Here is a 22,625-nt window from a genome sequence, read left to right on the forward strand (position 1 = left end):
TTCACCTTCGCTCTGGGGCTTTTTTCATTCAGCGGTACGCTACCGAAACGCCCTGAATTTATATTATATACGACCAAGAACGGTCACTTCGGCAGCATTCCCTAAAAATTTCTGGATTTTTTAATATATTAATTACCGTAAAGCGAGAAAATTTATTGAATAACAAAAATCTTCAAAAAACAAAAATAGTTTTACTGATTGCTTAACTAAGTCAGCAGTAGTTAAGAGTATTTTTTCTGTTTGCTGTGAATTTTCAATTTAAGAATTATTGAAAGCATTTTGAGCTGAGCATTTGAGAGCTGAAATTTTCCCAAAACTCGTTTGGCATAATTTGGAAATTGTGCTTGCTGGGTGCACGCGCGCATACTCGTATGTATGGCATGGCACACTACAACTATAAATGCCTTATATGAATCAGTTTAATGTTAAATAGAATAAGGTTGACAACAAAGTAAGATATATGTATTAGGTATATTTATAGCTGTCATCATGGGGCAATCAAATGTCATGCATTGTGTTCCATTATCGATGTTTAACAAACTATAAACTAATGCAATTCGGCTTCGTTGGCCGGGTCATGTCGTCCCAATGGATATAGACGCTCTGGATCCGAAAGTATTCGATGCGATGCCAGCTGGTGATAGCAGAGGAAGAGGAAGGCCTCCTTTGCGTTGAAAAGATGAAGTGGAGAAGGACTTGAACTTGGTTGCTTAACTGGTGCAGGTTAGCACGAGAAAGAAACGATTGGCGCGCTTTGTTAAACTCGGCGCGGTTATCAAGAAGAGTAATAATAAAAATGTGCTAAGAAACGTCAATTGAGGCGCGCTGCATGTTACTTTCGATAGTATTAAAGTAAAATTACTTCCAACAGAGGAGCTCTATTCGGTTCTAATTGCATTCTTCAATAGTTTAGAACCAGTGCTATATTCCACAAATGATATCTAAAGGGTTCTCCAATAACAGGTGTTATTTTGAATAGCCCGCTATTTCGGTAGATGTCACTTTTGAAGCTGTCATTTTTTGATATTTGACAAGTAGAAACTACGCCATTAATAAATATGGAATGATAAACGCTTAAACAACGCATTGAAATTATTAAAATTCACTATAAAAATGGTGAAAATTTGGCAGAGACGGTTCGTAAAACTCGAACATTTTTGGGTCATCGTTAAGCACCTTGTCGGACCGCAATATAGAAATAAATAGCTGAAAATGTTGAAGAAAACCCAGGTTTGTCCATTCCTCGTCGTTCTTTGGAATTAGACATTTCACAAACGTCATTACACCGTATTTTGCATAAAGATTTGGGTCTTAAGGCTTATAAAGTCCAGTTAATACAAGAACTCAAGCCGGCCGATCATCAACAACGTCGTGTCTTTGCTGATTGGGTCGTTGAAATGCATGAGAATGCTCCGGAATTGCATCGAAAAATCATCTTGAGCGATGAGTCCCATTTCCACCTCAGTGGCTTCGTCAACAAGCAAAATTGTCGGATCTGGGCTCAGAAAATTCAAGAGTTATTGTTGAAAAGCCTCTCTATCCTCAACGTGTGACTGTTTGGTGCGGTTTATGGTCCGGCGGAGTCATTGGACCTTACTTTTTCGAAAATGAAGCTGGAGCAACAGTTACGGTGAATGGATTGCGCTATCGAGAGATGATTAACGATTTTTTATGGCCGCAATTGGATGGTATTAATCACACAAGCAACGAGGCCATTGATCTTTTACGGGAATAAAACCTCTTCAGGGAAAAACCTTTACTTGTATAGCTTACGGAACTTTAGTCTAACTCGCACTGATGACGTTATCAAACATTATCGTAGTAGGCGAGAAACTCCATTTGCGCGGCTTTGGCGTTGCCACACCTTAAGTGAAATGATGAGCAATTGGCGTGACAAACTATAGCTGCACAAAATATGCGTTTTACTAGCTCAGCTTTTTCCTGCAGGGTAGTTTAAACAGTAGAGTAGAGTCGTATTATTAACGCGGCAAAACATCCATTTGCTCACGAAATTAATTACATTCTAAATAAACAGACGCTAAAGATTTGCCGCCTGCCTTAGTTATAGTAAATGAACAAAAGCAAAATTGAAAAAAAAACAAATAAACAATCTTACAGTTATACCCAAGCGCATACAAATTCAACTGCATTTGAAATTTCCTTTTCTGCCTTTTTTTTGCACGCGAAACCCCATTTTTTGTTATTGCAAGCTCTGTAAAAGTGATCCGGCTGAAGTAAAGTTTTGTGGGCGTTTATTTTCTTTACGATTTTTTGTGATTCACTTTACTTACTATGCCACTTATCATACAATATCTATGTATGTGCTGAAGTAAATGTGAAACATTTTGAAGAGAAGTTAAAGCAAGTATTATAATATGATTAGATCATATCGGGTCTAGGCAATATGCACTTAGCACCAACATTTACATTTGCAACAAGTATTTACAAAAGACATAAAATAAAATACTTTTTATCAAATCACTCTAAGCGAAAACTCACCACTGATTATAAGCATCTTGCAATAAGCATAGACAGGAAGCCAGACTGAGACCGCATTATCGAAGATATATCCAGATAGGTTATCACTTTACTTTATACGCCTGCAAAGCGGTTAAAGGAAAAATAATACAATCAACTATACGAGTAGCAACCTAAATGACTCGACTGTTGTATGACTGATTCCATTCTATAGGATTATCGTAGAAAGGCTAGAAAAATTACAACAGGTCACTTCCGTTCTTGTCCTCGACATTCTGTCTTCCACTCTTTGTAGAAACCTTAGATTCTGAAAGCCAGAAATTCTAGATACTATTTTTGGCCGCCATAGCCGAATGGGTTGGTGCGTGACTACCATTCGGAATCCATAGAGAGAACGTAGGTTCGAATCTCGATTAAGAAAAACATTTTTCTAATAGCGGTCGCCCCTCGGCAGGCAATGTCAAACCTCGGAGTGTATTTCTGCCATGAAAAAGCTCCTCACAAAAATATCTGCCGTTCGGAGTCAGCTTAAAACTGTAGGTCCCTCCCTTTGTGGAGCAACACACCAACATGCAGAACGAAATTGACGATTTGTCCTCAACCTCTTTGAATGCAGGGCTAAAAATAAATCACGAGCAAACGAAAGCCATTAAAAATTCGCAGCCGCCCGTTCCTCTTAAATGGTGATCAAATTGAGAACGGTGACAAATTTACCTACTTGGGTAGTATCATTGCCGCTGAAGACAGTGTTAGTCGTTATCGCCAGAATAAAAAAAGCGAACGGCGCCTATGCACAGCTCCGAGCTATCTGGTCTTCGAGCATCCTCAGCGTACATACAAAATTACGGATCTTTAAGACTAATATATGTACTATCAGTACTCTTGTACGGATCGGAAACCTGGCTCACAAATAATTGGATCGAAAATAAAATTCAAAGCTGTGTGAACAGAATATTGAAGATCTGGTGGCCCAACATCAGACTAAGTAACGACGATCTATACGAGAGGTGCAAAATCCAGCCAGTAGCTAACATGATAAAACTGCGAAAGTGTAGGCGGATTGGGCATACGATTCGCAAGCACGCAAATGAAATCTGTCGTCAAGCATTGGATTATAATCCATAAGGTGCTCGCAGGGTTGGCCGTCCAAAAATATCTTGGAGGAGAACTGTCCAGAAGGAAGGTGAAACGTCAGGAAAAACTTGGAACGAAATCAAACTGCTTGCAAAAAATATAATCAGATGGAGGTGTTGTACTGAAGCCATATGCTCCAGTGGAAGAAACAGGAAACGATGATTTTGCACAAATTATAAATCTTCCGATAGAGTGATTAATTTTGCGCCACCTTGCTTATGTATTCTCTGTACATTTCTTTATATTAGTGTAACAAATGTAGATTTATTTCATTGCTTAACTGTACCGCTTTATCAAATTAAAACGAATCGTAATGGAAGCCGGCTCACTACGAGTACTTAAGCAAATCTAAAAACAAATATTATATCTAATTTAGTACGAGAAAAGCAAAAGCCATCAACAAATCATTTGTTCACATTTAAAACATAAATACTAACAAAGTTAAGCTAGAAGTGCATACAAATGCACGTATATGTATGTATATATGTATGCATGGAAAAGTATACTCAGTTATATTATGTAGTAAATTGTATACGTCCGAATTTTAATGCAATTCTGCCGGTTGCTGCGTCTGGTGAAATGCTATGTAAACTCTCACGATTATCGACTGTAATATTTACTTATGTAATTCGTAAATAGGCATAAAGTAAAAAATACGGAAATTTAATGACGGGTGGGTATATTCACATTAAATATTCTATATATATATATTTATGGGTGGGTCCAGGTTTATCAACACGTCACTCAAATGATTAAATGATGAACTTCGACCAAAAGTAATGATGGAATTGATCCTTTCAGGAAATTGATTTTTGACATATTTGGTATTGGCATATTTGATAAACCATCGTACACTATCTCTCGATGTTCCAGACTCTCATTGTTAGTGATAGTTCTTTTTTTTTTTTTTTTTGTTCACTATCACTAAATTTTCTGTGCTAATGTATTTTGCAGTTTAACTGCCACTGAATAGACAGTTTTTAGTGCAAACATCCCCAACCCTGCTCATTGAGCATTTAAGTTTCAATTCTGTAGTCATAATAATAGTGTCATTAGCATCTTTGCTTAAGAAGGATATGGAATTTGGAAAGAACAACCGTAAAGAATTGGGCGCGCCAGGAGCTATGAAAATCAGAGAAATTTATTTAATTAATTTTTAATTCTCCTATTCGTCATGGTCATCTACCCCGCATTTTTTATACCACATTCAACACGTCAAAGAAAAACACGCTAAACCGCAACAAAAACTTGTACCACGTACAAAACTAATATTCCAATTTTGTTTTTAAATAACTTTTTACTAAATGAAAAAAAAAATCTTATTAAATGCAAAAAAGTTATTTTACTAAATAAAAAAAGTTATTTTCAGTGATAGAAATCTTTGTTTTGACCTTTACGCGCTCCTTGTCTATTTATATATGACAGCTGTCTAGTTCTCAAGTGTCAAATATGATTGACGTACGACGTAATTTGCAAAAATTATAAATCTTTCGATAGAGTGATTAATTTTCCTCCACCTTATACTTAACCTTAGAACAAAGTTATCACTTCGCCTTAATGCGTAAGTAGCATTTAAAAAGCGGTAGCCGGATGTTGTTGTAGCAGCTTACTAAATCCTGTCAGTGCGGTGTACTCACCGATAACCGCCTATTTACTATATTATAATTTATGAAATTTCCTGAAGCATAAGGGATACATTTACGAGAGGCTCTTAGAAGGACTATTTGTGGCTCTCGATAAATGTCCTCGACTTGCCTTTTCATTATTGTGCTATTATGTATGGATATTGTTATGAATTTATTGCGTTTTTATCCAAATAAAATATCTCACAATAATTCCTCTGAGTTTGATCACTGAATTGCTAAATAAAATCACAAATTAATGGCAACAAGCAAGTATTTCCACACTTCGTACCAATGAAAAAATTAACGACAAATATAACATTTCCTTAACTTAATTAAAGAACGCAGAACTTTCTAATGACATTAATTTCTTTTGCATTGTTAGATAGGAACATTGGACATAACCTATTCAGAATCAGAAGATGACGAGTGGGTTACAAGACTTAATGTTTTTGACTGATGTCATGGACCATTTGCAAACACTGAGCTTACAATTGCAGGGCAAAGATAAAATAATAACTGACCCACGCAGGGTATGTACAAATATAATATTCAGTTTCCGAACTAAATTACCACTTTTTCAAACGGACATTGAAAATATGAAATTTTGTAATGTTCAGAACCTGAGAACCTATTAACGGGATATCAGCACACTTTCTAGATCGACGGATCCAAAACCAATGATGGTAGCGGATCTGGATGGTACTTAGACGAAAACACTAAGTACTCCTATGCCACAGGATAGATGGCCACGGTATTATTAACGAAAGTCTATGCCTGAATAATTGAGAAAAAGTGGCGGGGTAGCAATATGGGAATTTGTAGTGGCAGTCAAGCTGCACTGAAAGTCCTTGCTAACCCACGCTGCTCTACGAAATTAGTCGGTGAATGTAAGGCAAAACACAACAAAGTTAGTCTTATTTGGGTGCCTGGACATTGTGGTATTACAGCGAACGAGTTAGCTGATAAACTGGCTAATCAAGGGTCTACAAATATGCCACTAGGCCCTGAACCCTTTCTAGGTGTCAATTCTGCATCGATTCAACTATGGTTTGACGACTTCAAGAGGTCTACCCATACAGGACGTTGGTCTGGGTTGAACTCGTGCCGAGTAGCCAAGTGCTTTGTGAGAGAACCTAACAGGAAAATAGCGAGCTTTCTCCTAAAACTCAGCAGAAAGGGCAACAAAGCCTGTGGTCAGCATATGGCTGCCCGATATGACTATCCTGTCTTGAGGATGACGACACTGCAAAGCATTTTCTCCGTAGCTGTCCGACGTTTTCTAGAATCAGACTTAGGATATTGGATTGCGATAAATTTTATATGGATAAAGTTCATAACATTCCTTCATACTAATTCATCAATGAATCCAAGAGATTTGTGTAAGAGTGACCTCAAACTAATTTTTCCATCTTACCACCCACGTTTTATATTTCCTATCTCTATTCTTTCTACTGAAATCTATCTGAGTGTAGTGCAATGGTCTTCCAACTGAGTGCTTCGACTTGTCCAACCCCAACAAATCTCATCTAATCTAATCTAATATTCCTCGAACTAAAAACAGTTGTTCCAATATCAAAGAAGAAAGCCTGAACGTGTATATAAAAAAGCTGGAAGAAATATCAACGGTTTTCCAAAATAGATTTCAAGACTTGAAATGTTTTAAATCGTCTTTTGATTTTTTTCTGAACCAATTGAAAATAATATAAATCAAGGTAAGTTTTCCATTTCCAATATAAATATGACTTGAAAAGTCAAGACCTACAATTAAAATATATGTCGACATCGGTTACTGAATTTTGGAGATTTGTACCCGAATCGAAATATCCTAAATTTTTTATTTTTTTAATTATTTATTTATTTACTTCAGTCTACAGAAATGTTCTTACAGATGAGATCGTACCAAGGTAACATAGAGAGATTTCAACGTTTGCGGGTCTTTAAAATCGGTGGAATTTCTTCTGATGAAACCATCCATTGCAAATGCTTTAGATATCACAAAATCAATACGTTTAATGAATGAAAGTTTAGTATCAAAAATAATACCAAGATCTTTCATTTCCCACTTCCTACTTATAATATAGTTATTTAATTTGTAGTTAACAGAAAATTAATTTGGCTTCCTGGTATAGGTATGTTAAAATGAAACTTTTATTGACATTCAGAAATAAATGGTTTGATGAGCACCAATTTTGAAAGGCATCGAAATCCGACTGTATGTTTTGACTATCTGTTAAGTCATGTACCCCTTGGGGGACTTTTATATCGTCCGCAAGCATTAAACAGTTTGCAAACTTGAAATGTTTAGGTAAGTCTTTTATAAAAATAGTAAACAGCAATGGCCGCAATGTCCTTGCGGTACCAGACCATGCATTGACTACGATTTTAGACACAATGGGTCCAATTTTCGCTAGTAGTCGACTACCTTTTCAGAAACTGGCGAAGAACTTCAAGAGATTTCCTCCAATCCCACTGTGTTCCAACTTATACAAAAGTATTGTGTGGTCTACCTTGATAAAGGTTTTCGAAAAGTCTGTATAAGTTGCGTCTAATTGGGAACAGTTTTTAAACGCACTTATTATTTGATTTGTAGCTAAAACAAGTTTAGAGCACTTTCTGAAAAAATTGCGCAAATAAGTCACATGCACTTTGGGTATTATCAGAAACATTTCCACCGTATTCTAGACTAGCAGAAAAACCCGTAGTTTTTGTTTTGGTTTTAAGGCAATGCCAGAAACTCGATGCATTGGACTTTAGTCTCGTTCCAATAGAAAGCATATATTATAGGTCTATCGATAAGTTCGTGCGGTTTTACAACAGATGGCGTAACTTGATTATTATTCCATCGATCCACATTTCCAAACATTCATTGGAGAGCTACTGTCGTAAGGCACAAACGTCAGTATAAGTTTTTTATTTGAAGCGTAAACAACAATATTTTTACCACACTTGAAAATGTCGAATTTCGTGCCAAATAATGTGTTTTTGCGGGGAATTTTTTAATATGAAGAAAAAAGCAGCCGAAAGTCATCGTATCTTGGTGGAAGTTTATGGTGAGCATGCTCTAGCTGAGCGAACGTGCCAGAAGTGGTTTGCACGCTTTAAAAGTGGTGATTTTGGCTTGGAAGACGAAGAACGCGAGGGTGCGCCGCCAAAGTTCATGGATACCGAATTGGAGGAATTGCTCGATCAAGATCCGGCTCAAACGCAAGAAGAGGTTGCAAAAACTTTGGGAGTTGATCAATCAACCATTTCCAAACGTTTAAAAGCCATGGGAATGATCCGAAAGGTAGGCCATTGGGTGCCGTATGAATTGAAGCCAAGAGACGTTGAACGCCGTTTTATGGCATGCGAACAACTGCTTCAACGGCACAAAAGAAAGGGTTTTTTGCATCGAATTGTGACTGGCGATGAAAAGTGGGTCCATTACGACAATCCAAAACGTCGGGCAACGTATGGATACCCTGGCCATGCTTCAACATCGACGTCGGCGCAGAATATTCATGGCCTGAAGGTTATGCTGTGTATCTGGTGGGACCAGCTGGGTGTTGTGTATTATGAGCTACTGAAACCGAATGAAACGATTACGGGGGATGTCTACCGACGACAATTGATGCGTTTGAGCCGAGCACTGCGAGAAAAACGGCCGCAATACGCCGATAGACACGACAAAGTTATTTTGCAACATGACAATGCTCGGCCACATGTTGCACAAGTGGTCAAAACATACTTAGAAACGCTCAAATGGGATGTCCTACCCCACCCGCCGTATAGTCCAGACCTTGCGCCATCCGATTACTATCTCTTCCGATCGATGCAACATGGCCTGGCTGACCAGCACTTCCGTAATTACGATGAAGTCAAAAAATGGATCGATTCGTGGATTGCGGCAAAACCGACCGAATTTTTCACAAAGGGAATCCGTGAATTGCCAGAAAGATGGGAAAAAGTAGTAGTAAGCGATGGACAATACTTTGAATATTAAATTTGTAACCATTTTACGTCAATAAAGTTTCAAATTTCGAAAAAAAACCGCACGAACTTAAACATAGTCCTATAATATACGTGAATAAAAAATTGTGAAAGGAGTTAAACTCCTTCCTCAACTTAAGAAATTGTGCATAGTCGTCTTTCAAATTACTGGCCTTAGACAACACAGCGTATCCTTACCTCCACAGAAATGCAAACGCTCAGAGCGGTTTGTGGGCGCACAAGGTTTGATCATATCAGATGTTCAAGACATCTGCAAATGTAGCCGAAGCCATCGGAAAGTGACAAAAACATGTAAAGAAAATGGGACCTGTCCGTATAGGCAGAGTCGCAATGGAGAATAAACCAATTGCCAATATACCACCTTGAAGACCACTGAAGCGGTGGCATGAGTGCGAGACGTCTGAATCGCAAAATGATTGAATTGTGTATATATATTAAATTGTTTACCATAAGATTGTTTGTATAATTTTAAGAATTGTATTTTGTAATGGATACATTTCTAACATTAATAACAAAATATAATCTTAAATAAAGTGGAAGAGAAGAATTTATAAAAGCGGGTAGAAAAGCTTATATGGATGTATACCGCCATAGTAAGACCGGTTAGGTCATAGGGAGCATTAAACAAGCGGTACAACGTTGGTCGGCTAACAAGCGTTCACCGAGCAGCCTGCGCAGGAATAACTAGAGCTATCAGATCGTGTTCAATAGACGTACTTAATGTCATGCTCTACCTGTTACCAATAGACTTACAACTACGGCAAACAGCAACGAATACCGCCTTCAGAATAAAAGAAGGTAGTTTTTGGAATGCTAGAATGTTTGGTCGCAGTGTTATCTTAGATAGTCCAAGGCTTTTTGCCAACTCATCAGATTTTACTACCGCTACTCGAAACTTTACAATGCAGTTTAAGGTAAAATTCCCCACGCGAAAGGAATGGGATTTGAATTCAGAAGTCAAAGAGAATACAACTGCACTTTACACTGACGGATCCAAGATGGATTGCGGCGCCGGTGCCGTTATATATTAGAAAGGCCTCGAAACTTCCAAGTCTGCTGCTACGAAGTGTTTCACTATCTGTGTGAATGCCAAAGAATGGGTGCTCTACGACATAGAAAGCAAGGTGGAATTCTCAATGGTCAACTTGAAAGAAATTGCAGTTAAGAAAATAGACGACCTAAGCAGATTCAAATCAAATCAAATGGCTTGTCTAATAAAAAGTAGTGGTTCTATAAGTGGCGTATCAAAATGGCATCTTTTGTGCTAATTGGGTCTGGGCTGTGTCACTCAAGCAACATCTCTACCGCCACCACCACCGGACTTGGTTAGTTTTAAAATATATTTATTGCATCGTTTTTGAAGGAGCACAGGTTTGAATGTATCTTTACTTAATCCTACACGAACAAATTTCATATAATAAGGCCTTCTTTTAGGAATTTTGTGTTTTTTAGAAAAATATTTTTTGTTTTCAGATCCGTGCAAGAGCGAAAATTCTGTGTCAAAAAATTTATTAGTGAGCCGTGTTATTTCAAAATCGCGTAAAAAAGACCGTGTAAAAAGAGAGTTGAATGCATTTTGCGCTTTGATTTACGACAGTAGACGGAAGGTCGTGTCTCCTGCCATCTTCGTAGTATAGGGTTATTCAATAGGTGCGCTTCAACTTTTTTCCGATAGGGAGGGCGAACGACGCAATATTTTTTATTTTTCGCTTGTTATTTGTAAACTTCATTAGTATACATTTCATCATGGAACGCTACACACTTGAGCAACGATTGCAAATCGTGCAAATTTTTTATGAAAATAAGCGTTCTGTTGCTGCTACTTTAAGAGCATTACGGCCATTTTACGGTCCATTTAACAAGCCGTCCCGTTTTGGGGTTATGTGAAGTCTTGGTCTACAGTAACAAGCCGGCGACGATTTGTGAACTCAGAGCCAATATTGAACGCGAAATTGCTGGAATTTCGGCCGATTTATGCAAAAGAGTGGTCGAAAATTGGGTTCACCGATTGGACGTCGTAAAACGTGCACGCGGTGGTCATGCAAAAGAAATCGAATTTCATACTTAAATGTATATGTTCAAACTCGATAATAAAAAAAATTAGTTAAAAAAGTCAAACCGTTTGTGTTTTATTCAAAAAAGTTCAAAAGTTGAAGCGCTCTTACTGAAAAACCCTTTAGTTAGTTTTCTTCAACGTCGTCTATATGTCGAAGCTAGAGAAAACAGCGAAATTCGGTTAAAAGCAACGAAGCTCAGTCTAAGCCTTTCAATGATGTATGCGCCCCATTAAAGTTATGAAATTATTGATTCTATTAAAATTGACAGGGGTATAACTCAATATATGTACTTATGTAGTTTTCGCAATTTTTTTTAATTTTTTGCTTATTATTTATGTTATGCTTATAGCGGCAGGCTAATCACCCACCCTGTCAGAAATCAAAATAGATTAACGAAACCAACGCAAGACTGAGTCTTGTCGAGACCCTATGCTCCCGAGAGGAGTGAACAAGAAAAAAAATTTATGTTAAAAAAATGTCTCAAGACAATTTCCAATTATAGTGGAATTTTTACTGGAAATTCCCCTTTGTGTAATGTTTGGTGAGAGCAACGTCACTCATTTTACAAAGTAGTTTTTTTTAATTGTTCATTTTTCATTTGCGCACATTTTCTTCTTTTGTTTTAAATTATTATAAATAAAATAAAAGAAATAATAATTGTTGCAGTACTCACAGTAAAAAATATAATATTTCAAAGGAACGGTCATCAAAGCCAAGAACGGCGCGTGTAAACAATTATTAGATCCAGCTGTTTTGTTTTTAGTATTAGTTTTGTTTTAAGTTTAACTGCATAAATATATGTTTGTATGTATTAGCCGAAACAATTGTACAAAATTTAAAACACTTCTGATATTTACTCATAAACGTACATAAGTATTTCGTATATAACGCACCGAACTTTGACCTTCTTATCTTTCGTAGTTGATTGCGGTATTGTCTTTTTGGCGCCTAGATGCAGTAATCGAACTTCTTAAAGCACAGCAATCAAACCATGGTAAGAAATTTTACCAACACGCGATCTACATTTATGATTTCATGGAATCGAACTCCGGCTCCTATTTCCTTTATTCTTAATATTTCACTTGATAAACGGACGGATTTTTGTTTCCGTATCTTAGGTTGGTGTGCAACTTCTTTGTATAAATTCAATGTTTCGTAAATTACTTATATACAAATGTACGTACACTCTGTATTATTACCGAGGAGCGTGTTCTAGACGCGTCAAACGCTTGATAACGACTGTGCCTGCTGCTGCCTGTTGATTTGCCTTTGTGTTTACTCTGGCCAGTGGCGTTCGGGAGCATTGCTGGCTGTAGTCGTCGTCATCGTCGCTGCTGCCGTCAACGCAGCCGCAATCGGCATCGGATTCTTAACGATTGTACTATGAATGGGAGGTATATTTGTTCACATGTGCAAGTACAAATATGTTGATACTTGTAATAGTTGCATAGTGTAGCCGCACACTCACACAAGTGATTCTTGGCAGCGGTGTTTTGTTTCTGATTATTGTCGCTCGTTTAGCAATAATGACCCAACAAACAATTCGTTTACGCACTTTGTTCATCATTACTCATAGTTCATCCAATCTTCTGTTATGGTTCTTATGTACGGCTGCAAGATGGAATCGATAGTCGCTAATTTTTTCCGATAATCAAGGCTCTGACGACGCCATGGACGCTAGTCAACTCCTACAAGAAGATCAAATCTCTTGGGTGTGCATGTAACATTTCTCTGATCTGGGTTCCAGGACATAGAAACATATATATTTTTTCCTCTCGGAAACATAGGGCCACAACAAGACTCGGTCTTGCGTTGGTTTCGTTAATCTGTTTTGATTTCTGGATCGCACATATGGTTGAGGACATCGCTAACACCGGATTTACACACGGAGACATCTAGAAGGGCGACACTCGAAATTCTCTTTTCATGTCTCATTCGCGGCCACACGAGCAAAATTGTTTTCGGCAACATTTTGACGTTTACTACTTTAGCATCTTCTGGTTCGAATATTATATATTCTACAACCCGCTAACATGTAAAGTGGAAAACGTTCGTCAACAATTTATTAAATATTATATATAAATGAAAAATGCAAACTGGTTAAATAATAAATAATTTGTTGTTTTTTTATTTAAATATTTATAAATTATTGTACTTGATTAAAAAAATTTAATTAAAAATACTTCATATATAAATAATTAACTTAAAATTAACTTGAGTATCTAGAAATGCGGGGAAAATTAGAATTCAACATAAACATGCCCCATAATATATTTTAAATTGTACCTACTTTACTAGCAAAAATAATCGTGCATTTCCCAAGCAGCATTCGGATGTTTGTCATCGTTATCATCTTCCGTTTGATTGAAAACCAACACATAACTCAGAACTTTCTCCCACAAAAGCAGAAAACAAATGAAGCAACTGTCAAAATTTGTTTTAAGATTGGAAATACGAATAAGAAGAGCAAAGCATGTCGCCAGTACAGGAGACAAATTCCCTTCTCTCTTCCGCGTCCGTCCTTCACCCCCGAACAAAATGTTTCCCTTCCAAATGTTTCCGTGTGTAAATGGGCACTTAGTGTGTATGCGCTTTTTCCGCGGTCGCCCGTTTCCTCTGGCTGGCTCAGTGGCGCAATGTTCAACTGTCTGTTTTTCTTTGTTTTTTGCTTGTTTTAGCAGCCACAATGCAAATAATGCGCAGACTATTGTGCGGGAGTAACGATGGAATGGATAAGTTTTTGGGGTTGAGGAATGGAATTGGAAGATTTTTTTTTTTAGAAACAGGGAAAGTAGGTAAATTTGGAAAAGTGCGAGGACCGTGCTTTACGTGGGATTCGAACCCACAACCTTTGGGATGGCAGACTAGTGAACTTACGCTAGACTACCGAGGCCGCACAGAAACATATAGGAAAATGATATTGCTGAACAGCGCCAGAAAAGAAACTGAATTAGTCTCAGGGATCCCCTACCTGGTAATGGCATCCCCCTAACTGTTGTTAAAGGGGGATTGCACAACCTATTTCTCAGGAAAGATGGAGCTCCATTTTTTCGTGTGCTATTTTTCGAAATTGGCCCTTTGGCGCCAATACAATAGGCGGGAGACTCATTCCGGGGAACTCCACGCCATTCAATGTGTAAACTCGTGGCTGTATTTACTAGTCATTGGATGATCAGCACACACGCGGAAAATCTAGGTTTACAATTTAACTCCCATTGCAGAAGCTGTGGGGATCGTTCAGAGAAGGAGACCGTTGAGCACTTTTTCTGCAAATGTCCGGATTTGGCAGCTAGACGATTAAGGTCACTGGGTGCTCCTTTCTTTGACAGCCTGAGGCAGTGCACCAAGCTAAATCACATCAATCTTCTCCATTACATCAACAGCTCTGGCTGTAGACATCTGTCTATTGAAGGTCTCATAATGGTATCGAAACTTTGGAAATGCCAGAGTGGTACTTCCACCATTTCCGCCAGAATGAGTTAATTGGATCAGTCCAATAGTGGCTTGAAGAAGTGGGTTAAAATGGCCATGAACGGAGTTTTCAACAGAATATGGAGCCGTTCATACAGCAAGAAGAGTGAAGGATTATTTTTTTGCGAGAAACAGTTACACTTTTGGCTGGCTAGAAGTATCCCATGACAAAAATTCCACCGCAAACGTTTCGGGATAGTTATCTTGAAATAGTTAGCTAGAGAAACCCAATAACCACCACACAGAGCTTTTAATAGACTTAAGAAAGTAATTAAATAGAGCGAAAAGAAAATTTGGTCTTTATTTTAGCTTCGGTAGCAGGTGAGGGCAATAAAAAAACGAAAAGTTCGAAAATCAGCTCTTAGAATTCACCGCTACAGAATTACATGGAGTTGTCAAAGGAAAAATGTATTTTAGTCAAACGCACCTGACTAAAAAGTTATCTACGTCTCTTCTTCTTGATTGGCGCGATTTTGGCCAAGTTTCACAAAGCGCGCCATTTGTATATTTCTTGTGCTGAGCGGCACCAGTTGAACACACCAAGGGAAGCCAAGTCATTCTCCACCTGATCTTTCCAACGTAGACGAGGCATTCCTTACCTCTACTACCACCAGCTGGTACCACATCGAATACTTTCAGAGCCGAAGCGTTTCTATCCATTCGACGACAAGACCCAGCCAACAAAGCCACTGCATCTGTATACGCTGCACTAAGTCTATGGCGTCATAAATCTCATACAGCTCATCGTTCCATCGTCTGCGATATTCGTCGTCGCCAACGTGCAAAAATCTTCCGCAAAATCTTTCTCTCAAACACTCCAAGGGACGCCTCATCAGATATTCTCATCGTCCAAGCTTTGCGTCATATATTAGGACGGTGATGAAAGCCTTGTAGAGTGTTAGGTTTGTTCATCGAGAGAGGACTCAATTGCCTTACTTAGTCCAAAGCATTAGCAAGCGAGATTCTCCGTTGGATTTCAAGGTTGACATTATTATCCGTGTTAATGCTGATTCCGAAATAAACGAAGTATTTTACAACCTCGCTAGCATAACTGTTAGCAGTGGCGTGGGTGGCGATACGCGAGTGCGCCGACTGCTTGTTTGATGACAGGAGTTATTTCGTTTTGTCCTCGTTCACCACCCGACCCATTTGAAAAAGGTAGAACTAACAGCGCGATTGTTAAGGCCGATGTCGTCAATGTGATCGGCATACGCCAACAATTTTAAACTCTTATAAAAAATTGTACCTGAGCGAGTAAGTTCTGTGGCTCGCAAGTTCCTCTCCAACATCAGGTTAAAGAAGTCGCATGACAACGAGTCACCCTGTTTGAAACCTTGTTTGGTATCAAACGGCTCGGAGAGGTCCTTCCCAATTCTGATGGCGCTGCTGGTATTGAGCAACGTCATTTTGCACAACCGTATTAGTTTCGCGTGGATACCAAATTCGGGCATCGCGGCATATAGGTATCTTCTTTTCATACAGTCGAATACAGCTTTGAACCCGACAAAAAGAGGGTGTGTGTTGATTCTACTCTAATGGGTATTTTCCAAGACGTGGCGTATTGTGAATATCTGGTCGATGATGGAGTTCCCAGCTCTAAAGTCACACTGATAAGGTCCAATCAGTTGGTTGATGGTGGGTGGTAATTACCCCACTACAAATATTTATTTATAGAAAATTTCTTTACTTTGGAACAGACCTTCTTGTTAACTGAGTTGACTTATATTTTCAGACTCGTCTGCTGAAATTTGATAAGCTCGGTTTTTTTTCACACAACACCAACATCCCGTTTTAACTATTGAAAAAATCTATAAACATACAATATATGTATGTATGTATGCATACTCGTTCAAAGTTCGATAAGGACCAACAACTCTTTGTACGATTACGTGGGCCGCTTGATAATTTGGGTATTTTTTTGTTTTTAGTTCTAAACTAACACATTAGAAAAGCCGGTCAGCACTTTGATGTAAAGAAATATTTATGTAAATATTTTGAAATATCAGTCAATCAAGATTAATAATAATAATCAGTTCCAGTCAGTTTCTCCTCCGATTTAGTTTTGATAATACCGAGTAAGATTGAATCGATTATTTTCAGTTCGATAACCAAAGCATTTTGAATCGACTGTTGTTCATAACTGTAACAATCACCTGAAACATAAACATAATTTAATTTTTGTGGTGGTCGCTGCGACGAACGCCAGCTGTGTATTGAGTATTAGAATGATTTGAATATAACAGTTGTCTGGTTTTAAAGATTTAGTGTAGTCCTCATCGTCTACAACACTGTGTAACAAAAAAAAACACTAAATATACTTTTATGGAGACCTAGCACAACTTGTAGATATAGAAAAACTAAAACAAATGGTATAGGAGAAATTTCCAATACACTCCCAAAATATCATTTTATGGCCAAAAACCGTTTTTCAGTAGGTTGATGTGAACAATCACTCTTAACTTCGCCAATTTCCATCCGATTTATAATTTTTTTTTTTTTCAGTTCGAAAGAACAAAAACAAGCCTTTTTGACAGTGTGTTCATAATTTTTTTTAATTGAAAATTGACGAGACTGTAGTTGTAAGTTTTTGGAATTTTTGATTTTTTCCATTTTTTCAACTTTGACATCATTTTTACGATATTATCCGATATTAAGGATTTTTTTTAGTGCATATTTTATTGTAATTGGATGAAAATGCATAGAGTTGTGTGAGTTAAAAATTTTTTTTTTTTTACTAATTTTGTATGTAGGTATAGCTGACGCACATTTCTTTTTCATAAATTGAAGCAAAACAATAAAACTTTAACGTTTTAATAAGGTTAAATTATAATAACAAACTTCTTTTTTTAATCAGTGTTAACTTAGGTACACTTGGGAGCGTTTTCATATTTCTATTGAAAAAGAAATGCGTGATAATAATCTCTATCAATTTTCTTTTATCTGCGGTTTATTCGGGGATTGAAAGCATCGTTTGAAACTGTGATTGATGGCCACAACGATTTTTTTTTTGCGTATACCACCTTTAGTATGAACCGCAATTCACGTGAGCCAATTGTTCTGCAAAATTTGAAAAATGAAAATCAAAAAGTTGCTACAAATTTTGAATTTACTTATCTGCTCCCCATTATATTTTATCATCCAAGATGCTTGCGTTTCAATTTAAACAATAGAATATGCTGCAGGAAGATTTCAGAATCTCGCTAGTCGGCTAAAGTTGATGATAGAAATTCTTTGAAGCAAATTTATAACGCTGGAGCAGATAATAGCAGCATACAAAAATTTGGAAAAAGGGTTTCGTTTTATAAACTACGCAGCATATTAGTGGCAAATAATAATCAGCCACTTTATAGTATTAATAATACAAATAAAAGAGATTCAACAAATAGTCTTGATTCAAACAGTATTTTTGAGATATTTTCGAAAGTTCTAACCAGTTCTGTTGTATGCAGTACAGTAGCGTACCACACCGTACTCTTATGTATACATATATACTCCAATAAATACAGGGTGGGCCATATAGCGTTTGCTTTTTGAACCACCTACTTTTTTGAGAATGGTAACACAAATGACATGTCAAATGTGTTCATAATTTACTTAAAGGTTTGACATTTACGAAATGGGACGCTATACGCTTGAACAAAATTGGGAAATATTGAAAACCTATTTCCAAAGTGGTGAGTCTTCTTCTTCTTTTCTGATTTTCACATCGGTGGCTACGTCAATAAGCAAACTTGTCGGATTTGGGGCTCAGAAAATCCACACTTTACTGTAGAGAAGCAAATGCATCCACAACGAGTCACTGTTTGGTGCGGTGTTTGATCTGGCGGCATCATCGGGCCATTTTTTTCGAAAATGAGCGAGGAGCCGCGGTTACAGTAAATGGCGAGCGTTACCGTGACATGCTCAACGAGTTGTTTCCAAAAATTGAAGAGGATGGCATGGACGACATTTGGTTTCAACAGGACGGTGCAACTTGTCACACTGACAAAGTTAAACTCGAACTTTTGGCTACCGTTTTTGAAAACCGAATAATCAGCCGAAATTCCGATATCAATTGGCCACCTCGGAACTCTGATTTAAGCCCGTTGGACTATTTTTTGTGGGAAACCATTAAGGACAAATGCTATGCGAACCATCCAGAGACGATTGATGCTTTAAAACACGAAATCGAAGTTGCCATTCATGAAATTGGAGCCCAAACAATTGAAAATGTGCTTAAAAATTCATTCATAAATGACATTGTTCAATCTTCAAAATAAAAAGAAAAGGTTTGAAAAAATTTTGATAAAAATAAAATATTTTTTTATAGCCGATTCAAAAAGCAAATTTTACATGGCCCACCCTATATTATGTATCAATATAATAACGCATCAAAACACGGCCTAATTCCTGTTCAGCGTTAGTTATACCTACATACAAAATTATAAAAATAAAAAAAATCTTAAAACTCACACAACTCTATGAATTTTAATTCAATTACAGTCAAATATCGCTCATTGGAAGCAAAATTAAATTTGCTATATCAGTAGTTGACCCCTTACCCCTTAATATCGGATAATATCGTAAAAATAACGTCAAAGTTGAAAAAATAGAGAAAACCCCAAAAAATTCCAAATACTTCCGTCTACAGCCTCGTCAGTTATTATTTTAGAAAAATTTTCAACACCCTATCGGAAAGGTTTGTTTTTGCTCTTTTGAACTAAAAAAAAATTAGAAATCGGATTAAAATTGGCGAAGTTATAAGTGATTGTCCACATTAACCTTTCGAAAAACGGTTTTTTGGCCATAAGATTTTGGGGGTGTATTGGAAATTTCTTCTATACCATTTTTCTTAGTTTTACTATACCTATAAGTTGTGCTAGGTCTCCATAAAAGTATATCACTGTCGCACAGTGTTATTGTTTTTTTTTTCTAATTTATAATTCACTAATGATTTTTACTTATCCAATATTAACCAAGAAGTTTTAGTTCTTTTAAGATATGGATATTAAATTGGATTTGGTAATCCTATGAACAGAGTAAGGAAAAAGGCCCATAAATTTCATTAATCATTTTAAATCATCAGAAAGGCACTTCCGCATGCTCTCTCAACTAACTATTAGGCAATACCGTATTGCAGGCACAACAACAATATATAAGTCTTGTCTTCGTGAGCGTACGCGCTTCACGACCGTTTCCGATTAAATTTTGGCCACATTTATCTAGAAACAGGTTGTCTCTTGACTCCATCCCACACCAGCATGTCTATCTATACTAATATTATAAAGAGGAAAACTTTGTTTGTTTGTTTGTTTGTTTGTAACGAATAGGCTCAAAAACTACTGGACCGATTTTAAAAATTCTTTCACCATTCGAAAACTACATTATCCAAGAGTAACATGGATTACATTTTATTTTGGAAAAAATAGGGTTCCGTAAGATATTTGGATTTTTCGGACACAAACTGAAAAAAATCTTATATAATATTATTATATATAAAATAAAGTCAACTTTTTGTGTGTGTTCGCTAACCGGCCGTGTCTGCACCGAATTAAACCAAACTTACACACATTGCTAAGAAGGTACTGAAGATGGTTTCCGTATAGTTTGGATACCTATTGGTGGATAGGGCTCGAAATATGGGTCAAAACTTGGACCCGGGTAACCTTCGGATGTGTATGTACAATATGGGTATCAAATGGTGTCTTTGCACCGAATTAAACCAAACTTATGCACATTGTTAAGTAAGTATTGAAAATGGGTTTCGTAAAGTTTGGTTGTAATTCGGAGCACTGGCAACGGGTACAGCGTTCTTTTGAACCAGCCATAATGTCGCTTACTTTTTTAACGCTTGAGGCGGAACTGAACTGTCAAATTGACAGTGTGAGTTACAATGTGTCAATATTTCTTTCTGATTTGGATGCCATAAGGAACAACGTAAGTGCAACATGTAAAAATTGTTTGTGAATTTTTTTGGAGTGGATTTTGGAACAGTGAATAATTTCTTACGAAATTTGAGAATTTAATGCGAAATCCGAATGAAATTATGTGTTCGTGGAAAAAACAATTTTTTTCGTTTTTTTTTTTTTTGAAAAATATAAATGGATAATGGTTAAAAAAGCTCCAATGCTTAATAAAACATATAAATTGAAACGAAAAATTCATGGATGATCAGGAAAAAATACGATTGTTTATTCATATGCGTTGATTTGAAATTTAAAAACAATCTTCTTTTTTCCTGATTTTCAATTTATATTTTATATTTACTCAAAAACAAATAGAAAAACAAAAAATATTGTTTATGCCAAAGCGCTTGAATAAAGAATATAGAAATAAATAATATGAAAACCATATATTTTCTGTTCTAAACCTTATCTATTCTATTTTAGTGTGCCCAGCGAAGGGGGCCGGGTTTGCTAGTACTTATATATAAATTGGATAAACAGTTATCAAGTAGTATGGTATATGGAAAAACAATGCGTTATTTTGAAAAAAAAATCTGCTTATGCGCTAGAGTATCGTATGCTGACTGGTGGGATGATTCTTACGAACAATAATTGAGCGAAGTGCTCTTAGTGAGGATTATACTAACCCGGTGTCTTTTAGTCAATTTGACTTTCGATTTCCAGCACACGCGTATTTTTTTGCCAATGCATTCACACTTTTGCAAATTGACAATCAGCTTGTATACAATTTTTCTTTCTTCTCGGCAATTTTTCGTTAAATTACAACAGCTGCGCACAAGTTTTAGAAATAGCATTCTCGGGGAAGTTACAATTTTCCGTTTTTAAAACAGTAAATATAATAATAAATGCATATTAAGCAAAGGCGTGAACCTAATTTGCAATAAAAAACTAGGCAAGCGCAGCCGAGTATATTGATAGAGTTATATTTAACCAAATAAGGAGATCGCATCTTACCGTATTAGGAAAAATTAAAAAAAAGTAAATAGAAAGATGTTAGGTGGTGTAAACTTCATGTTAGTGGGACTAGAATATCGACACGATCCAGATTTATAACTGGTCTGGCGCCTCAGCACTGTACACACATGCATCATCATACGCACTGCACCACCAATTGATATTCTACTTTTAAAAAGCACACACTTACCGTCATTCGTGACTGCTTTCAAATTCAATTAAAGTATTTTTGTACCACTAAACATTCACACGTCATTTACACAATATGAATAAAAGAAAGTCCAACAAGAAGTGAAAATCCTACTTACCTAATTATTATACACAACATAACAATTAAACAACCCTCTGACAGACAAACAAATAACACTCCCGTTGAGTGCCATTTGAATGCCTATTGAGAGCCACCTGACAGCAAAATAACCAGAACAGCAACACATTTAACAGCACCAACAACACGGTTAGTCACCGCTAATCTGAAAATAAGCCAATAACAAATACAGAATAACATCAATAATTAAAGTTACCTACAAATGCAAGAGTAAACAATTCCTGCTTTCTTTACCTTTGTAATGTTTTTGTATTTTCTTTTTTTACGCAAAGCAGAACATTGCATTGCCTTTTGGCGTATTTCGCAATGCCACTTGGCGACAATTACGGGGTGTCTTTTCAATTAAATAAAAAAACGTATTCAAACTACAATGTTTTATGTGTGGATGGGTATGAATAGAAATTGGCAAACAAAAGAAAATTGTGAATCAAATGTTTCTCTTTAATTTATTTATTTTCCTAAGTGCTTTTAAACGATTGCAGACGATTGAAGATGCTAAATGGGGGGCCAGAAACAAATGAAGAAAAAATAAATAAAAATTAAATAAAACACTTAAATTTCATGAAGCGTTTTTAACACCTTCTACCTTTGGCAAATTCTACTATAAAATAATAAAAAAATAAAGAAATAATAGGAAAAATTA

General features: G+C 36.7%; 1 protein-coding gene across 3 annotated transcripts in view; it reads right to left on the reverse strand.

Annotated features, from left to right (window-relative positions):
* LOC129247092 (protein peste-like) overlaps nucleotides 1–22,019 on the reverse strand; it is a 97,044-nt gene extending 75,025 nt beyond the window's left edge. The window contains exon 1 of one of the 3 annotated variants that reach the window (XM_054886015.1): nucleotides 21,963–22,019. The gene's annotated coding sequence lies outside the window, so the exon portion shown is untranslated. Of the gene's footprint in view, nucleotides 1–11,957; nucleotides 12,536–21,844; nucleotides 21,941–21,962 lie in introns of those variants that run through there. The other 2 variants (XM_054886014.1, XM_054886013.1) reach the window with 2 other exon arrangements.
* Between the last annotated feature and the right edge of the window lie 606 nt (nucleotides 22,020–22,625).

The sequence above is a fragment of the Anastrepha obliqua genome, chromosome 5, assembly GCF_027943255.1.
Source record: "Anastrepha obliqua isolate idAnaObli1 chromosome 5, idAnaObli1_1.0, whole genome shotgun sequence".
Taxonomy (NCBI): domain Eukaryota; kingdom Metazoa; phylum Arthropoda; class Insecta; order Diptera; family Tephritidae; genus Anastrepha; species Anastrepha obliqua.